At 40.3% G+C, this 19,013-nt stretch overlaps 1 protein-coding gene across 1 annotated transcript in view; it reads left to right on the forward strand.

The window, feature by feature from the left end:
- Positions 1 to 19,013, forward strand: part of LOC110900036 (transcription factor bHLH104) — a 67,847-nt gene that overhangs the window by 47,047 nt on the left and 1,787 nt on the right. The gene's annotated exons all lie outside the window — the stretch shown is intronic.

The raw sequence follows: 19,013 nt of genomic DNA on the forward strand, positions 1-19,013 counted from the left end.
TATAACTTGATAATAAGTATAAGAACTGGTCTAAGCTTGTTTGATCCGACCATTTTCTGTTTTGACCCGGTTCGGAACCGAAAGTCGCAAAACTTTGACTTTTGCTTTGACTTCAGTTCTGACCCGATTTAGTATGACTTAGAAATTCCTTAGGACTCCCTTAGGACCAGGTTACATGATGGTATAACCCTCTGTGGCTGGTTTGTTGTTTGTCCGAGTCATTTGCACCTTTCCGTTAAATGCTTAAATGTTGACCATAATGCCCTTTTGACCTTAAAACGAGAGTTTTGGATTTGTGAAAGAACAATAACCTTAGTTACTAATTTCTAAACATGTCCCTAAAACTTCATGTCAATTAGAGGTCTAGAATAGGAGTTATGCTAAATAGCGCAATTAAGAAAACTTTTGTTAATTAAACGGCGCACTTGGCATAAAGCCTATCTAAACCCAAATTTTGACTCCAAACCTTTTACACACTGATGTAATATAATATTTTGATATTTTTAAAGATTTTTAATTATTTTTAACCTGCTCATAACCTAAGGTTATGACCTTGATTCGGTAAATGCCGAATACACCCTTTTCGGACATAAAACGAGTTCTACATAGTATTTTGACGCCAATCCAATTGCTACTGATTTTAAATAATAAATAAAGTATTTTGAACTATATAACCTTATCAGAAAACTCAGCTTTCCTGTATAACCCGGAAATCGCTTAAAATGACTTTATACGCGTATTAAACGCATAGTTTGGGTTTAAAACCATTTTTGTCATAAAGACTTATTACCTACTAATGTAACTTGTTAAAATAAGTGGTTTTACTGATTTCTTCAGACCCGAACATCAGTAGTATAAATAATCTCTTTTATAACCTTTAAAATGACCAAAATACCCCTACGGGGCGTATTATGGGATTAAACTCGTTATGGGCATAATGGAAGGTATCCTACTGATATCACAACATATTTAGAGCATATTGACTTAGGAAACATGTTTAAGACTCTTACGGTTACCCGTTGCGCCATTTACGCGTTCGGTTCGGTTTATGTAACTAGTTTACATAAATTAGCCGAAACGGGTCAAACCTTGTCGTTTTTATCTCAAAATCCAGAACGTGGTTGGATTACCCATATCATACAAGTGTTCAAACTTTTCGGGTCTAAATCACATTCTATTCCGGTCTTCGCTTAATCTCGCGTTCGAACCGTATCTTTCGTTAAAACTAACCGGTCTAAGTTTAGGCTTAATTAAAGACCCGTTAGGATTCTAATAGGTTATTATAAACCTTCGTTCCAGAATAGGAGACCCGGTAAAAGCTACCCGCACTTGCTATTTGCGATTGATACTTTGCAAAGGTAAATACTTTTAACTTAATTTCCCTTATACGGGCTTGGGGTACGGTATATAAAATACCGCTTGGTCCAACATTGAATCTTTAATGGAGTAGAGGTAAAATTATTGATATGCTCTGTTTTGAAATGTTTTGTTTGCTTAAAGCCTTTGGGGGGTTAATGACCATGTCCCGGATATCCCTGGCATCATCTTACGAGATGGCCACGACCTGAGCACGGGGTGTAGGCGTACACCCGTCAGTGCATAAATGAATAAACAATGTGGTGTGTCTATTGATCTTTCACCTGGTCTACGGAACGGGATACTGAACGCATAAGAAACATGTAATTCGTTTACAAGTATTATATTAAAATAATTATCCCGAGTTATAAAAGTTTGTGCCTCGTGCATTCAAATCAGTTTTATTAAACTTTTCAAATGAGTCGGTTGAATGTATTTACCAGTGTAAAATGACGTATTTTTTCAAAAAGGTTAAGTGCATGTACTAAGCGAACTAGGCTGGCTTTTTCCTAGCATCCTCAATAAGTCTCGCAAGCTTGGATGTCAAACTGTTGAACAATGTTTCCTATTTATTTTTGGATCCCCTGTGGATTAATTTCGACTGTTGTGATACTTGATATTACAATTTATTAAAGTTGAAATATATTTATCTTTTGCTTCCGTTGTGCACTTAAATATTGTGTTGTTTGACTATAATGTTACCAACCACGTCACGATAATCCCCCACCGGGCCCACCGGTGAAACGTGTGAAAACCGGGGTGTGACAGGTTGGTATCAGAGCCAACGTTGAGTGAATTAAACACTATCCTTATGTGTTTAATCTCAATGACACAATTGCACATACTCGGGTCTAGACAAGAACTTAGGACGAATTCAAATTGTTGCATTAGTTTTTCCTTTAATGTTTGTTGTTGATTTCAATTTTTAAGCAGGAAATATGCCACCGGCAATCAGAAGAGGAGGAAGAGGCAAAGGGTCAATCACTACCCACAACGATCACGAGGTCGGGCCTTCACACATGCGAGCTCCTGCCAGCACAATGAGTGTCGATCCTCAGAGAAACAGAAGGAACCTTTTTGAGCCCGCTAGACGGTCTATCTCTCACAGTTCAACACCTTCTTATCGTCACTCTTTTGGGCCGAACTCGGGAAAACGAGCCCGATAACCCTCAACCTTCTTTCATACCTCTCCAGCGTTCCGTTCCGTTCCGTTCCGTTTCACACCGTTCTTTTGGCGACCCTACTCCTGTCTTTCAGAGCCGGTTCAACCCGGCAAACTATGTCCAAGAACCAGTGGGTTTTAACCCATTGGGACTGGAGGACTATTTCTCAGAAGACAATGCAATGGACATGGACGAGGACACGGATCCCGTCGAACCTGCAAGAGGCACCCCCAACCATCCAATCGAGATCTCTGATGGATCAACTTTCCACGGAACACCCTATCAGGGTCCAGACAGTTACCAAGCAAGGTTCAACCAGTACGAGTGGTACTTTACACCCTCTCACCATTTATCGCCTCATGAGCAGCAACAACAACAGCAGCAGGATCCCTCCGAGGATTCGCGTTTCGTGGCAGTCACGCCACCGCCTCCACCGCCGCCAGTTCATCAAGCACCTCCGGATCCTCCAAGGCGTAGGAGAACAGGCGCGCGGATATCCGCACGAAGAGGGGATTTTCACTTTAGCACCCCTCGACACTCCAGTGGCAGTCATTATCCGCCACTGCATGAAGACCCACAAATGGGTGGACCTTCTAACCCAGCTGCAGAGGTGAATTCTGCACCAGTTACACCACCTCCGTCACCATTTGGTTATGATAACCCGATACCTACATACGCCGGTTCCACAGCGTACAACCCGTTTGAGCAGCCAGCTCATACTCACTACAACTATATTGGTGTCGACCCATACATAGAAGCGGCGGTGAACTACCACGCCCTTCATCCTGAGGTACCTTATGAAACACCTTGGGGAATGGGATACTCAACTCATGGGTATCCAGTACCTGCTAGACCTCCGGCTCAGCACCTATCGCAACAGCCACGTTTTTCCCCACCAGAGCAAGAAGAAATCCTCCACCGTTTAAAGAGGGTAGAACGAGATTTTGAAGAAGAACGTAAGAACAACCATGGATTCCTCAAAGGTTTGGCAAACCTGTTAAAGGGAAAGAAGAAGAGGGATCATTAATCTCTATATGCATTATTGTATTTCTTATTTCAATCAAGTCCCTGCGTGGACATTTATATGTGTATTTAGTCCCTGCGTGGACTTGCCTTTTAGTCCCTGCGTGGACTTGTCTTTCAATCCCTGTGTGGACATCTATCCTAGTATTGGTCCCTGCGAGGACTTGTTTTCTAGTTTAACCTCTGCGTAGGTAATTCGTCTATTAAAAGTCCCGTTTAGGGCAGTGTGTAATCCTTTTTATGTTTTAATGGAATGTTAAGTTTATGAAATTCATTTTGTCCTTATGTACATTATATATTTAATAAATAAATAAAAAATCATTCCTTTTAAAATTGATCCGCCTATTCAAATATTCATAAAGAATCTTAACGGTATAACCTAGCCTTCGTGTCATTATAAGACCTGGCCAAGATGGTAAGACCTGATTAAAGGATTCAATTTCCTGTTAACCTCTGTAGACATGTTAACACTCCTGCCAGAAGTGATTCGTTAAAATCACACGCGTCATTCTTATACAAGGGTCCTTCAAGAGCTTCCTAAACCTAACTTAATGATCTATAAATCATGGGTTAGATCATCAATTAAGATGATCACATATCAAGCATCCATTAGTGATGTAGTGCCTATGGGCCATATTCATTGTCATATAAGACAAAAGACAGTAGTAGTCTATGACTCCCTGTCAAGAAAAAGGTAAAGAACTATGTTCAAACCTTCATGCCTTGATTCTCTGAAATCATGGCTTATAACTTAAAACGTCCTTGTGACTAGGCTTTTGTGCCACTAACAATATTGTTTATAATTAGGATAAGTTATATTAAAATCCTAAGTAAATGTAAGTAACGAATTAACCTAATATGGTCTATGTTTACCATGGTTAATGAATTGTCAAAAAGGGCAATTCCATAATAAACTCCCTAATAAACTTTTGTCATTATCTTACGTAGCAGTTCAAGATAAAATGGCTGACTCGGATGAAATTAATAGTCACCCATTGGAGAACTAGAATGATGCTCGGGTTAATATAACGAGTGTTGAACTGCAAGTTTTAATTGATAACGCTGTTGCAAAAGCCTTGGATAGGCAGTATAGCGAATCAAGTGGTACTCGAAGTAGGACGCTATCCGCACCGCATTCTAAGCCCAAGACTCATTCTGAGGCCCACAACAAGCCACCACCCTCCAAGAAAGAAGAACCAAAGAAAGATGATGACGATCATCACTCTTCAAACCATCATAGTGTTCCGTCTCAAAGAGTCGTGTTGAATCAAGGACCCCGTGAGAAGGGTGGCTCCTACAAATACTTTGTTTCATGCAAGCCCCGGGATTTTACGGGGGAGAAAGGAGCAATAGACTGCATGACATGGTTGGATGAGATGGATATAGTGGTTAATATCAGCGGGTGAGCTGAGAAAGATGTAGTGAAGTTTGTGTCTCAATCGTTTAAGGGTGAGGCCTTAGCCTGGTGGAGATCATTGATTCAGGGTAAATTAATAGCTTTGCAGAACGAAGTATTTATAAAACTTTGGTTTGCACCAGAGTCAAATAATACTTTCGCATAAACGTTGTGAACTAAGAACGTACCAGCTATGACGTCAGGAATCAGTTCGGCTTCCTGAGTGGTCAATTGAAAGACGCTTGTGTTTTTCTTGGTAGTTCCTTCTGCAGGTTTAGCCTTATTGTCTGCTGGTTTGACTAATTTAGGGCATTCGGGCCTGAAATGCCCAGCTTCTCCGTAGTTGTAGCAAATTGTTGCTTTTTTTTCCTGCAATCTTCTTCATGATGTCCTGGAATTTTGCAGAAATTGCAATACCCTTTGCATTTTCCAAAATGCTTTCTTTTGCAGGTACCGCAGAATGGAGCAGTGGAAGATCGCCCGGTTCCTCTTTTCTTGAAATTATTACTATTACCCACACAAAATCCTTGGGTAATCTTATGGGCCACTTCCTTATTTTTATTTTCTTCTCGCGTGCGCACCAGTCCGTCGGTCAAGGTGTTGAAGAGAAGAATTTAGGAAATTGGTGGAAAGAAAATTATGTCCCAAGTATGAAAAAGAACAAATGGTAAACAAGTTCCTGAGCCACCGAATGGTGGATGTTGACTGTCGAGGGTATACTTCGAAATTCTTCGAGTATGCCAGAATTGTACCAACTCTGGCATCGCCAGAGCCGGTACTTATCTCTTGCTATATTTGGGGTTTGATTAGCGAGATTCGTGATATCGTTAAAGCTGCTAGACTCCGCACGATTGATGATGCAGTGGAATTTATGGCATAAGCCATGTCGCTTCCCTTGGCTTGTAATACCATATTCCACCACTCTAATGCCTCTTCCTTGAAAAGGTGAGAAGCATACATGACTTTGTCTTCCTTCGTGCACTTACTTATTTTAATTACTGCTTCAGGTTACTCTATCCAACGCAGTGCAGCAACTGCCCCTTCATTGCCTGCAAATTCTGCTGGTTTACAGGCAAGAAATTCCTTGTAAGTGCAACCAGGTGTTGCAGCTTTCATTCTTTAGTATACTAGGGCTTGAATCCAATTATCATTGTTACCGCCTCCATTAATACTATTACTGGAATTATCATCGCACGTGCGTTTACTGCGGTGAGCTTGCGAAGGCTCAGCAGGACTTTTTACCCCAGCGACGATTGGTGGAATAGCATTAACAATTCACTGAGCGACGATGTTTTCTATATCTTGCCGGTTTAGAAAGTGATCCTCGTTATTGTGTTCCGATTGATTAACTTCATTAACTGGTTCATTAACAACGTGTTCCCTCTGAATGTTTATGAATCACAAGCTACTATTTAGTACAAACATTTTGGTACAACTGTACAACCAGACTTTATTTAAAAATAGCAAACATTGCGACCTTATATATATACGTCTATTACAACTTGCAACTTAAATTCGTAATATACTATTATTTAATGAATCTAGAAATATTATGCTCGGCATTTATTCTATCTCCTCTTATTAAGTTGTTTTATCTAACTTCCTTGGTTGGTCTAGGTTTGGCAGTTTATCTTAATTAAGAATCAAGATTTACTGCTGTAGTGGCTAACATATAGAGATCTGCCAATTTTTCATCCAATTCATCTTCCCAAGGCGGGTTTTTGCCTATTTCCTGAGTTTCCTTATGAATTATCACTTCTTTTGATTGTGACGTCCCTATTTTCTCTTGAACTTTTCTAATGATTCAACTTCTTTTCTTAGCAGTAAGTGGGTTCTCAAATTGTGCCTTACAAATAAATATTCCTTCTTTAGTATTTATTGAGTATCTTGAGGAATCTAATTGAGATGAGGTTCCCTTATCCTTTTGTGCACTATCTAGTTGACGATAGATGTCCGAAATTCTTTGCTTACCCATACTGTAAATTAACAAACAGCCAATTAATACAAAAACACACATAATCACACTAACATGTATAGCCAAAATTGTCAACCTTACGACTATCAGATTTTTATATATTATATTATGCGTTCATACACACCCGTTATCTTACAAAGTTTTATTTTTAAGTTATTTTACAAGATTATATTTTTACCACTATTATTATTATACAACCACACAACCCCATACTATCCCTGTTAGCTGACATTTCAGAAACGACGTTCCCTCTCGTCGTACTTCCAGGAGATCTGTTCTCCCACTCCCCGGATTCTATTTCCGGCATCCACTAGCTCCTCACCATAATGGCGGAGTTCAGTCAAATTCTCATTACTCATCGGTGGGTTTGGCACAGGCTCCGGGTCGAACTGAGGGAAAAACGTATTAGGGTTATTCATAAGGTTCTGAAATTGCCAGTCGGTAGTCTACCATTCTTCCACTGCTCCTGGTAGAGGTCTAGGGTGAACAATGGGGTCTGGAATGGCAGGTTCTAGGTTAACGGGAAGGAGGGCTTCAGCTGGGTAATTAAAAAGATTTTCATCGGCAGGTCCGATGAGGTCGCCAAATGCCAATTTAAGATGATCATATATTAAGCATCCATTAGTGATGTAGTGCCTACAGGCCATATTCATTGTCATATAATACAAAAGACAGTAGTAGTCTATGACTCCCTGTCAAGAAAAAGGTAAAGAACTATGTTCAAACCTTCATGCCTTGATTCTCTGAAATCATGGCTTATACATTAAAACGTCCTTGTGACTAGGCTTTTGTGCCACTAACAATATTGTTTATAATTAGGATAAGTTATATTAAAATCCTAAGTAAATGTAAGTAACGAATTAACCCAATATGGTCTATGTTTACCATGGTTAATGAATTGTCAAAAAGGGCAATTCCATAATAAACTCCCAAATAAACTTTTGTCATTATTTTATGTAGCAGTTCAAGATAAAATGGCTGACTCGGATGAAATTATTAGTCACCCACTGGAGAACCAGAATGATGCTCGGGTTAATATAACGAGTGCTGAACTGCAAGTTTTAATTGATAACGCTGTTGCAAAAGCCTTGGATAGGCAGTATAGCGAATCAAGTGGTACTCGAAGTAGGACGCTATCCTCACCGCATTCTAAGCCCAAGACTCATTCTGAGGCCCACAGCAAGCCACCACCCTCCAAGAAAGAAGTACCAAAGAAAGATGATGACGATCATCACTCTTCAAACCATCATAGTGTTCCGTCTCAAAGAGTCGTGCTAAATCAAGGACCCCGTGAGAAGGGTTGCTCCTACAAATACTTTGTTTCATGCAAGCCCGGGGATTTTACGGGGGAGAAAGGAGCAATAGACTGCATGACATGGTTGGATGAGATGGATATAGTGGTTAATATCAGCGGGTGCGCTGAGAAAGATGTAGTGAAGTTTGTGTCTTAATCGTTTAAGGGTGAGGCCTTAGCCTGGTGGAGATCATTGATTCAGGGTAAATTAAGAGCTTTGCAGAACGAAGTATTTATAAAACTTTGGTTTGCACCAGAGTCAAATAATACTTTCGCATAAACGTTGTGAACTAAGAACGTACCAGCTATGACGTTAGGAATCAGTTCGGCTTCCTGAGTGTTCAATTGAAAGACGCTTGCGTTTTTCTTGGTAGTTCCTTCTGCAGGTTTAGCCTTATTGTCTGCTGGTTTGACTAATTTAGGGCATTCGGGCCTGAATGCCCAGCTTCTCCGTAGTTGTAGCAAATTGTTGCTTTTTTTTCATGCAATCTTCTTCATGATGTCCTGGAATTTTGCAGAAATTGCAATACCCTTTGCATTTTCCAAAATGCTTTCTTTTGCAGGTACCGCAGAATGGAGCAGTGGAAGATCGCTCAGTTCCTCTTTTCTTGAAATTATTACTATTACCCACCCAAAATCATTGGGTAATCTTATGGGCCACTTCCTTCTTTCTATTTTCTTCTCGCGTGCGCACCAGTCCGTCGGTCAAGGTGTTGAAGAGAAGAATTTAGGAAATTGGTGGAAAGAAAATTATGTCCCAGGTATGAAAAAGAACAAATGTTAAACAAGTTCCTGAGCCACCGAATGGTGGATGTTGACTGTCGAGGGTATACTTCGAAATTCTTCGAGTATGCCAGAATTGTACCAACTCTGGCATCGCCAGAGCCGGTACTTATCTCTTGCTATATTTGGGGGTTGATTAGCGAGATTCGTGATATCGTTAAAGCTGCTAGACCCCGCACGATTGATGATGCAGTGGAATTTATGGCATAAGCCATGTCGCTTCCCTTGGCTTGTAATACCATATTCCACCACTCTAATTCCTCTTCCTTGAAAAGTTGAGAAGCATACATGACTTTGTCTTCCTTCGTGCACTTACTTATTTTAATTACTGCTTCAGGTTACTCTATCCAACGCAGTGCAGCAACAGCCCCTTCATTGCCTGCAAATTCTGCTGGTTTACAGGCAAGAAATTCCTTGTAAGTGCAACCAGGTGTTGCAGCTTTCATTCTTTTGTATACTGGGGCTTGAATCCAATTATCATTGTTACCGCCTCCATTAATACTATTACTGGAATTATCGTCGCGCGTGCGTTTACTGCGGTGAGCTTGCGAAGGCTCAGCAGGACCTTTTACCCCAGCGACGATTGCTGGAATAGCATTAACTATTCACTGAGCGACGATGTTTTCTATATCTTGCCGGTTTAGAAAGTGATCCTCGTTATTGTGTTCCGATTGATTAACTTCATTAACTAGTTCATTAACAACGTGTTCCCTCTGAATGTTTATGAATCACAAGCTACTATTTAGTACAAACATTTTGGTACAACTGTACAACCAGACTTTATTTAAAAATAGCAAACATTGCGACCTTATATATATACGTCTATTACAACTTGCAACTTAAATTCGTAATATACTATTATTTAATGAATCTAGAAATATTATGCTCGGCATTTATTCTATCTCCTCTTATTAAGTTGTTTTATCTAACTTCCTTGGTTGGTCTAGGTTTGGCAGTTTATCTTAATTAAGAATCAAGATTTACTGCTGTAGTGGCTAACATATAGAGATCTGCCAATTTTTCATCCAATTCATCTTCCCAAGGCGGGTTTTTGCCTATTTCCTGAGTTTCCTTATGAATTATCACTTCTTTTGATTGTGACGTCCCTATTTTCTCTTGAACTTTTCTAATAATTCAACTTCTTTTCTTAGCAGTAAGTGGGTTCTCAAATTGTGCCTTACAAATAAATATTCCTTCTTTAGTATTTATTGAGTATCTTGAGGAATCTAATTGAGATGAGGTTCCCTTATCCTTTTGTGCACTATCTAGTTGACGATAGATGTCCGAAATTCTTTGCTTACCCATACTGTAAATTAACAAACAGCCAATTAATACAAAAACACACATAATCACACTAACATGTATAGCCAAAATTGTCAACCTTACGACTATCAGATTTTTATATATTATATTATGCGTTCATACACACCCGTTATCTTACAAAGTTTTATTTTTAAGTTATTTTACAAGATTATATTTTTACCACTATTATTATTATACAACCACACAACCCCATACTATCCCTGTTAGCTGACATTTCAGAAACGACGTTCCCTCTCGTCGTACTTCCAGGAGATCTGTTCTCCCACTCCCCGGATTCTATTTCCGGCATCCACTAGCTCCTCACCATAATGGCGGAGTTTAGTCAAATTCTCATTACTCATCGGTGGGTTTGGCACAGGCTCCGGGTCGAACTGAGGGAAAAACGTATTAGGGTTATTCATAAGGTTCTGAAATTGCCAGTCGGTAGTCTACCATTCTTCCACTGCTCCTGGTAGAGGTCTAGGGTGAACAATGGGGTCTGGAATGGCAGGTTCTAGGTTAACGGGAAGGAGGGCTTCAGCTGGGTAATTAAAAAGATTTTCATCGGCAGGTCCGATGAGGTCGCCAAATGCCAATTTAAGATGATCATATATTAAGCATCCATTAGTGATGTAGTGCCTACAGGCCATATTCATTGTCATATAATACAAAAGACAGTAGTAGTCTATGACTCCCTGTCAAGAAAAAGGTAAAGAACTATGTTCAAACCTTCATGCCTTGATTCTCTGAAATCATGGCTTATACATTAAAACGTCCTTGTGACTAGGCTTTTGTGCCACTAACAATATTGTTTATAATTAGGATAAGTTATATTAAAAATCCTAAGTAAATGTAAGTAACGAATTAACCCAATATGGTCTATGTTTACCATGGTTAATGAATTGTCAAAAAGGGCAATTCCATAATAAACTCCCAAATAAACTTTTGTCATTATTTTATGTAGCAGTTCAAGATAAAATGGCTGGCTCGGATGAAATTATTAGTCACCCACTGGAGAACCAGAATGATGCTCGGGTTAATATAACGAGTGCTGAACTGCAAGTTTTAATTGATAACGCTGTTGCAAAAGCCTTGGATAGGCAGTATAGCGAATCAAGTGGTACTCGAAGTAGGACGCTATCCTCACCGCATTCTAAGCCCAAGACTCATTCTAAGGCCCACAGCAAGCCACCACCCTCCAAGAAAGAAGTACCAAAGAAAGATGATGACGATCATCACTCTTCAAACCATCATAGTGTTCCGTCTCAAAGAGTCGTGCTAAATCAAGGACCCCGTGAGAAGGGTTGCTCCTACAAATACTTTGTTTCATGCAAGCCCGGGGATTTTACGGGGGAGAAAGGAGCAATAGACTGCATGACATGGTTGGATGAGATGGATATAGTGGTTAATATCAGCGGGTGCGCTGAGAAAGATGTAGTGAAGTTTGTGTCTCAATCGTTTAAAGGTGAGGCCTTAGCCTGGTGGAGATCATTGATTCAGGGTAAATTAAGAGCTTTGCAGAACGAAGTATTTATAAAACTTTGGTTTGCACCAGAGTCAAATAATACTTTCGCATAAACGTTGTGAACTAAGAACGTACCAGCTATGACATTAGGAATCAGTTCGGCTTCCTGAGTGGTCAATTGAAAGACGCTTGCGTTTTTCTTAGTAGTTCCTTCTGCAGGTTTAGCCTTATTGTCTGCTGGTTTGACTAATTTAGGGCATTCGGGCCTGAATGCCCAGCTTCTCCGTAGTTGTAGCAAATTGTTGCTTTTTTTTCATGCAATCTTCTTCATGATGTCCTGGAATTTTGCAGAAATTGCAATACCCTTTGCATTTTCCAAAATGCTTTCTTTTGCAGGTACCGCAGAATGGAGCAGTGGAAGATCGCTCGGTTCCTCTTTTCTTGAAATTATTACTATTACCCACCCAAAATCATTGGGTAATCTTATGGGCCACTTCCTTCTTTCTATTTTCTTCTCGCGTGCGCACCAGTCCGTCGGTCAAGGTGTTGAAGAGAAGAATTTAGGAAATTGGTGGAAAGAAAATTATGTCCCAAGTATGAAAAAGAACAAATGTTAAACAAGTTCCTGAGCCACCGAATGGTGGATGTTGACTGTCGAGGGTATACTTCGAAATTCTTCGAGTATGCCAGAATTGTACCAACTCTGGCATCGCCAGAGCCGGTACTTATCTCTTGCTATATTTGGGGGTTGATTAGCGAGATTCGTGATATCGTTAAAGCTGCTAGACCCCGCACGATTGATGATGTAGTGGAATTTATGGCATAAGCCATGTCGCTTCCCTTGGCTTGTAATACCATATTCCACCACTCTAATTCCTCTTCCTTGAAAAGTTGAGAAGCATACATGACTTTGTCTTCCTTCGTGCACTTACTTATTTTAATTACTGCTTCAGGTTACTCTATCCAACGCAGTGCAGCAACAGCCCCTTCATTGCCTGCAAATTCTGCTGGTTTACAGGCAAGAAATTCCTTGTAAGTGCAACCAGGTGTTGCAGCTTTCATTCTTTTGTATACTGGGGCTTGAATCCAATTATCATTGTTACCGCCTCCATTAATACTATTACTGGAATTATCGTCGCGCGTGCGTTTACTGCGGTGAGCTTGCGAAGGCTCAGCAGGACCTTTTACCCCAGCGACGATTGCTGGAATAGCATTAACTATTCACTGAGCGACGATGTTTTCTATATCTTGCCGGTTTAGAAAGTGATCCTCGTTATTGTGTTCCGATTGATTAACTTCATTAACTGGTTCATTAACAACGTGTTCCCTCTGAATGTTTATGAATCACAAGCTACTATTTAGTACAAACATTTTGGTACAACTGTACAACCAGACTTTATTTAAAAATAGCAAACATTGCGACCTTATATATATACGTCTATTACAACTTGCAACTTAAATTCGTAATATACTATTATTTAATTTATCTAGAAATATTATGCTCGGCATTTATTCTATCTCCTTTTATTTAGTTGTTTTATCTAACTTCCTTGGTTGGTCTAGGTTTGGCAGTTTATCTTAATTAAGAATCAAGATTTACTGCTGTAGTGGCTAACATATAGAGATCTGCCAATTTTTCATCCAATTCATCTTCCCAAGGCGGGTTTTTGCCTATTTCCTGAGTTTCCTTATGAATTATCACTTCTTTTGATTGTGACGTCCTTATTTTCTCCTGACCTTTTCTAATAATTCAACTTCTTTTCTTAGCAGTAAGTGGGTTCTCAAACTGTGCCTTACGAATAAATATTCTTTCTTTAGTATTTACTGAGTATCTTGAGGAATCTAATTGAGATGAGGTTCCCTTATCATTTTGTGCACTATCTAGTTGACGATAGATGTCCGAAATTCTTTGCTTACCCATACTGTAAATTAACAAACAGTCAATTAATACAAAAACACACATAATCACACTAACACGTATAGCCAAAATTGTCAACCTTACGACTATCAGATTTTTATATATTATATTATGTGTCCATACACACCCGTTATCTTACAAAGTTTTATTTTTAAGTTATTTTACAAGATTATATTTTTACCACTATTATTATTATACAACCACACAACCCCATACTATCCCTGTTAGCTGGCATTTCAGAAACGACGTTCCCTCTCGTCGTACTTCCAGGAGATCTGTTCTCCCACTTCCCGGATTCTATTTCTGGCATCCACTAGCTCCTCACCATAATGGCGGAGTTCAGCCAAATTTTCATTACTCATCGGTGGGTTTAGCACAGGCTCCGGGTCGAACTGAGGGAAAAAGGTATTAGGGTTATTCATAAGGTTCTGAAATTGTCAGTCGGTAGTCTACCATTCTTCCACTGCTCCTGGTAGAGGTCTAGGGTGAACAATGGGGTCTGGAATGGCAGGTTCTAGGTTAACAGGAAGGAGGGCTTCAGCTGGGTAATTAAAAAGATTTTCATCGGCAGGTCCGATGAGGTCGCCAAATGCCAATTTACGGTCCAACTCCTCCCATGAGGGCATTTCTTGGTCTTGCCTGGAACTCTCCCCAGTCTCTATTCCTTTTCCCTTGTCCTTTGGATCCTCCTTCTTGGTAACTTTCTATGTTGCTGGTTTATTCCTACGTACACGCCTCCAACCTACAAACCTTCGTCTCTTTTTCACTTTTGGTTTCTCCTGTGGTTGGGCTTTGAACACCATTGGCTCTTCGATATCCGCATGGTATCCATATCTGTGCTATGGATAGTAAAATTTTGGAGGGCTTCTGATAGTTCATTCATGCTGTTTGCACACACGAAGACGCACACAACCTTAAGTTAAAATTTTGTAAACTAAAATTTCAGAAAATCACAGAATGGCAATAAGAAAAATTAAGTATTTCTAAATACTTAATTGGCTTAAACCAGTGGCTATAATACCACCTTTTTCTGTCACGGCCCCCGACCCGGTTTGACCCGTTTCAGGAGCCGCGGGACAGAAACCGTGGTATTTATCATTTAATTTGACAGCGGAAGTTTTAACAGGATCTTTAAAACTTGAAATGCTCAATTTTTTTATTTCATAATTCGAGATAAAACCCGTAATTTACAATAAGGGAATTTCACCGAGAAACCCCTGTTTTACAAAACATGTTTATTTATTTTTACTAAGTCACTACTTCAAGCTTGTTAGTGCTCCGTAGCACTTTTCCTTGATTCACAGCAGGTCACCTGAAACATGTTTTAAAAAGGTTTTATCAGCGGGGAAATACTGGCGAATCACTCAATTTGATAAAACGACACATAGTCATAGATTACAGCATAAGAGCGATTACAATGGCTTCTATCTTATTTTTATCTTGCGCCGTGTCACCTCCTGGTGACGATGGTCATACCACTATTGGGTCTTTTCACCCTAGTAGTGATGATTATCATTGTTAGGATTTATTAGCCTAACCGTGAGAAATTAGTAATGTGCACAATACCCCACTAGCTAGTGATTCAAGTAACCATGACTTAATCCCTGTAATTATAAGCTTTGAAAATACTTGGAGTATTGTAAAACGCTGTTAATAAAAAGAGAATGACTCACATTGCAGATTTAAACGGGCAAAGTTTAGCCTACTGATTAGCCTTGTAACCTAATTCAAATAACAATGCACATGAAAACTAGGTCAGTAACTAATACAACATTTACGATAACTCACGAGATTAGAACCCTCACTACGAATGACAAAGTGCAATACTTAAACATCCATTGAATTCACGACAAATGACAAAGTATAGCCCTAATGTGGGCAGCACTTAAACATCCATTGGATTAGTATCAATCGATCGGACATTGAATCGTAGCAACGATCGAGTTATTACCCTGTTGTCGCGGCAACGTTTCGTGCTGTGTGTGTGTTTTGAAGTAAACAGACGATATCTCAAACCCAAACCCGGTTAGATATGCTTATCCCAAACCCGTCGGGTTTCTAGCGGGTAAATACCCATCGGGTATACCCGCGGGTTTTGGGTAAACCTGTTAATTTAAAAAGAATACTCGTTGGGTATACTCATCTCAAAACCCATTAGATATCTATCGGGTAACTATTAACCGGTTACATTTTGTATTGGTATTATAAAAATATATATCAAATAACTACAATGTGTACAGAATAGAATACCTATATGTGTAAAAAATGTATGTATCATATATATAAATATTTAATAATATAAAAGAAATTATATCGGGTATACAATCGGTAAACCGGTACACTTTATCGGGTAATTGGGTCGGGTAAACGGGTATATCACTAAATCCCAAACCCTCAAAAAAAAAAAAAAAAAAACTATTCCCAAACCCGATTAACCGACCCTAAACCCGTCTTAAATATGTCGGGTTTCGGGTTTACCCAGCGGGTTCGCGTTTGATTGCCATCCCTAGGTTGTTGGTGACGGTTGTTGTTGGTGGCGGCGGCTGAAGGGCAGTGGTAGGGGTGGAGGTTGTGGTGGAAGGTAGTGGCAGTGGGTGAAGATAGAGGAGAGAGAGAGAGCAAAACGTGTGATAGAGAGAGAGAATTCAAGGTTTTTTAATATTTATAATTTATTTTTTATTTCTTACGCAATTAGTCCTTTGAATATCAAATTATTTATTCAACAGTCCCTAGAGAGGTAAAATGACAAGAATACCCTCATGTGCAAGACACATGACCATATTTAACAAAAAAATCTGACTGAGTTAGAGCTAAAGGACATAACGTGCAGGATTTTAAAACGTTAAAAATAAAACTCGTCAAATTTAAAGGTAAAAAACACCGCTTATAATTTGGTACAAACATATAAAAGACAATATTTGTAATTTATAATTATCCGTGAATTATAGTGTTTGGGCTTAGGTAGATACCTAATGTTTAAGGTAGTGTTTGGTATGCAGGAATGAGAGGTGGAATGGAATGGATGATTACGAGGGAATGAAGAAAAGCGTGTTTGGTTGGTCAATGGAATGGAATCACCCATTCCAAAATGCATTCCATTCCCTCAAAATCATTCCTTCCACCCCCCATGTTTTTTTTCCATTCCATCCTCTCTTGCATCATTCATCAACAACACCACAACCCACCACCTTCGCCACAATCCATCACCACCACCACCCACCACCGACGCCATCGCCGCCACCCGCCACCACCTCACCCGACAGCCACCGCCGCCGCCGCCACCCACTCTCCACCGTTATCACCCACAACTGCGACCAACCGCTAACGACACTCGCCGCCGCCGCCCACCACCATCGTCGACGCCACCACCAACCGCCGTCGCTGCCACCAACTGCCACCTCTGCTGCCACCCACCACCAACGACCACCTTGCCACCCCCACCACTCGTCGTCGCCGCCGCACCGCCACTCGCCGCCACCACCTCCACCCATCGCCGCCGCCGACACCCACCACCGCCACCTATAACCACCCACAATCACTACCACCGACCACCACCACCACCACCACCACCACTCACCGTTGATTTTATTACTCCGTTTTTCTTGCCTACCGAACAATACACAATAATAACTCATTCCATTCACACATGGTAACCAAACAAGACATGGAATGGTAATGATCCATTGCATTCCCTCGTCCATTCCATTACCTCGTCCATTTCATTCCTTCGTCCATTCCATTACCCCATACCAAACAGACCCTAAGTGAATCCATACCCATAGGCCAAGCCCAACCCAACTTCATTAACCCTAGTATTTATATATCTTGTTCCTCTCCCACTCTCTTCATTTCCTTAAAAACCCTAAATGCACACGTCAGCCGCACACACCCTCTGTCCCTTTCCCCCTTGACCGATCTCCGGCGAGATTTCCGGCCACTCCGGCCGGACACACACCCACCCATCTCTTTTATTCTGTACCAACATAAAACCACACTCTCTCTTCACTCTACTCTCCTCCCTCTACTAAGGATACAGCCGGCCACCACCATGAACGGAGGCGGCGCTAAGTGACGGTATCTGCAGCGAGGGAGCTCCGGCGTCGAACAAAGGATGTTGTTCATGTGTTCTACGGTTGTGGACGGTGGACTACGGCAGTGGTGACGGTGGTGCTTTGGTTCGAATCCGAAGCAGTGGCTGTTTGGATGCGGCTCTCGACAGTGGCAGCGGCATAACTACAGCATTGGAACCACATCAGCCGTAGCTATGGTGCTGCGGTGGTGGCTGAGGTTCGATTCCGACGAGGTGTCGACAGCAGAACCCATCGGTTAGTAATTGACTGTTGTTTGTACCCTTGTGGCTTCTGATGTTGTATAATTGTTAAATGTTTGTTTGTTTAGATATACAAGATTCGAAAGTTGGTTTGGAATTATTTGAAAGAATGATAAATGGTTGCTGATGTAGTACATGTTTCTTTTAATAACTAAAGCCTATGATGATGATGATGATGATGATGATGAGATTTTCTTTCCTATATTAGTTAACTGTTAAGTTTCGATGTAATTTGTGGTATTGGATCTGTAGTATTATGAGTATTAAATTGACCTGATAGTGTAGCAATGCACCTACTGTATAGTGTCAATTTATTTAATACCAAACAATTGGAGTGGTGGAGTCCAATGTGATGGTTCATTTGGATAAAGTTTGGTAATAGCCAGCATCGGTGTACAGAAAGATAGACGTCGTTGACAACATAATGTCAAGTTGTCAACAAGGATAATGTTGTTTTATTCTGTTAAGTTTCTCCAAGTTATTGCTTTGTTTCTAAGAAGTTAAACAGCTCTATAATGGGATGGTAGTTGTGTTTATGGCTATTATGTGTATAATTCTGTTTTTTTGCGTAACCTGGCCTAGGGGCCCCAACCAACCGTTCTCTTATCCAACAAAGGACATGGGCCAAGACTGATTCTCTGTACCTCGGCTATATGCTGAGCGTGTTTGTGACTTAAGTTGATTTGTGATGCTTGTGATGAATGATCAAAGCTGAGCGTATTTTACAGACCCATATAATTAAACTAATGAATAATAGCCACGATAACCGCAATGGTACAAACATGGAGCAAATTTGACTGCTCTAAATTTTTGTATCCGATTTATTTTATAGAGTGAATTTCAAGGATTGTCTTTTATCTTTATACCCATTTTCAAGCGCTGTTCTTTATGTTCAAAATTGACGAGTTTTGTCCTTTATGTTTTCATATCATACACGTTTTGTCCTTTAGGCATAACTCAGTTAGTTTTTTCAGTTGAATTTGGTCATGTGCTTTGCACATGAGGGCA

Source organism: Helianthus annuus, chromosome 13 (genome assembly GCF_002127325.2).
Source record: "Helianthus annuus cultivar XRQ/B chromosome 13, HanXRQr2.0-SUNRISE, whole genome shotgun sequence".
NCBI classification, from domain to species: domain Eukaryota; kingdom Viridiplantae; phylum Streptophyta; class Magnoliopsida; order Asterales; family Asteraceae; genus Helianthus; species Helianthus annuus.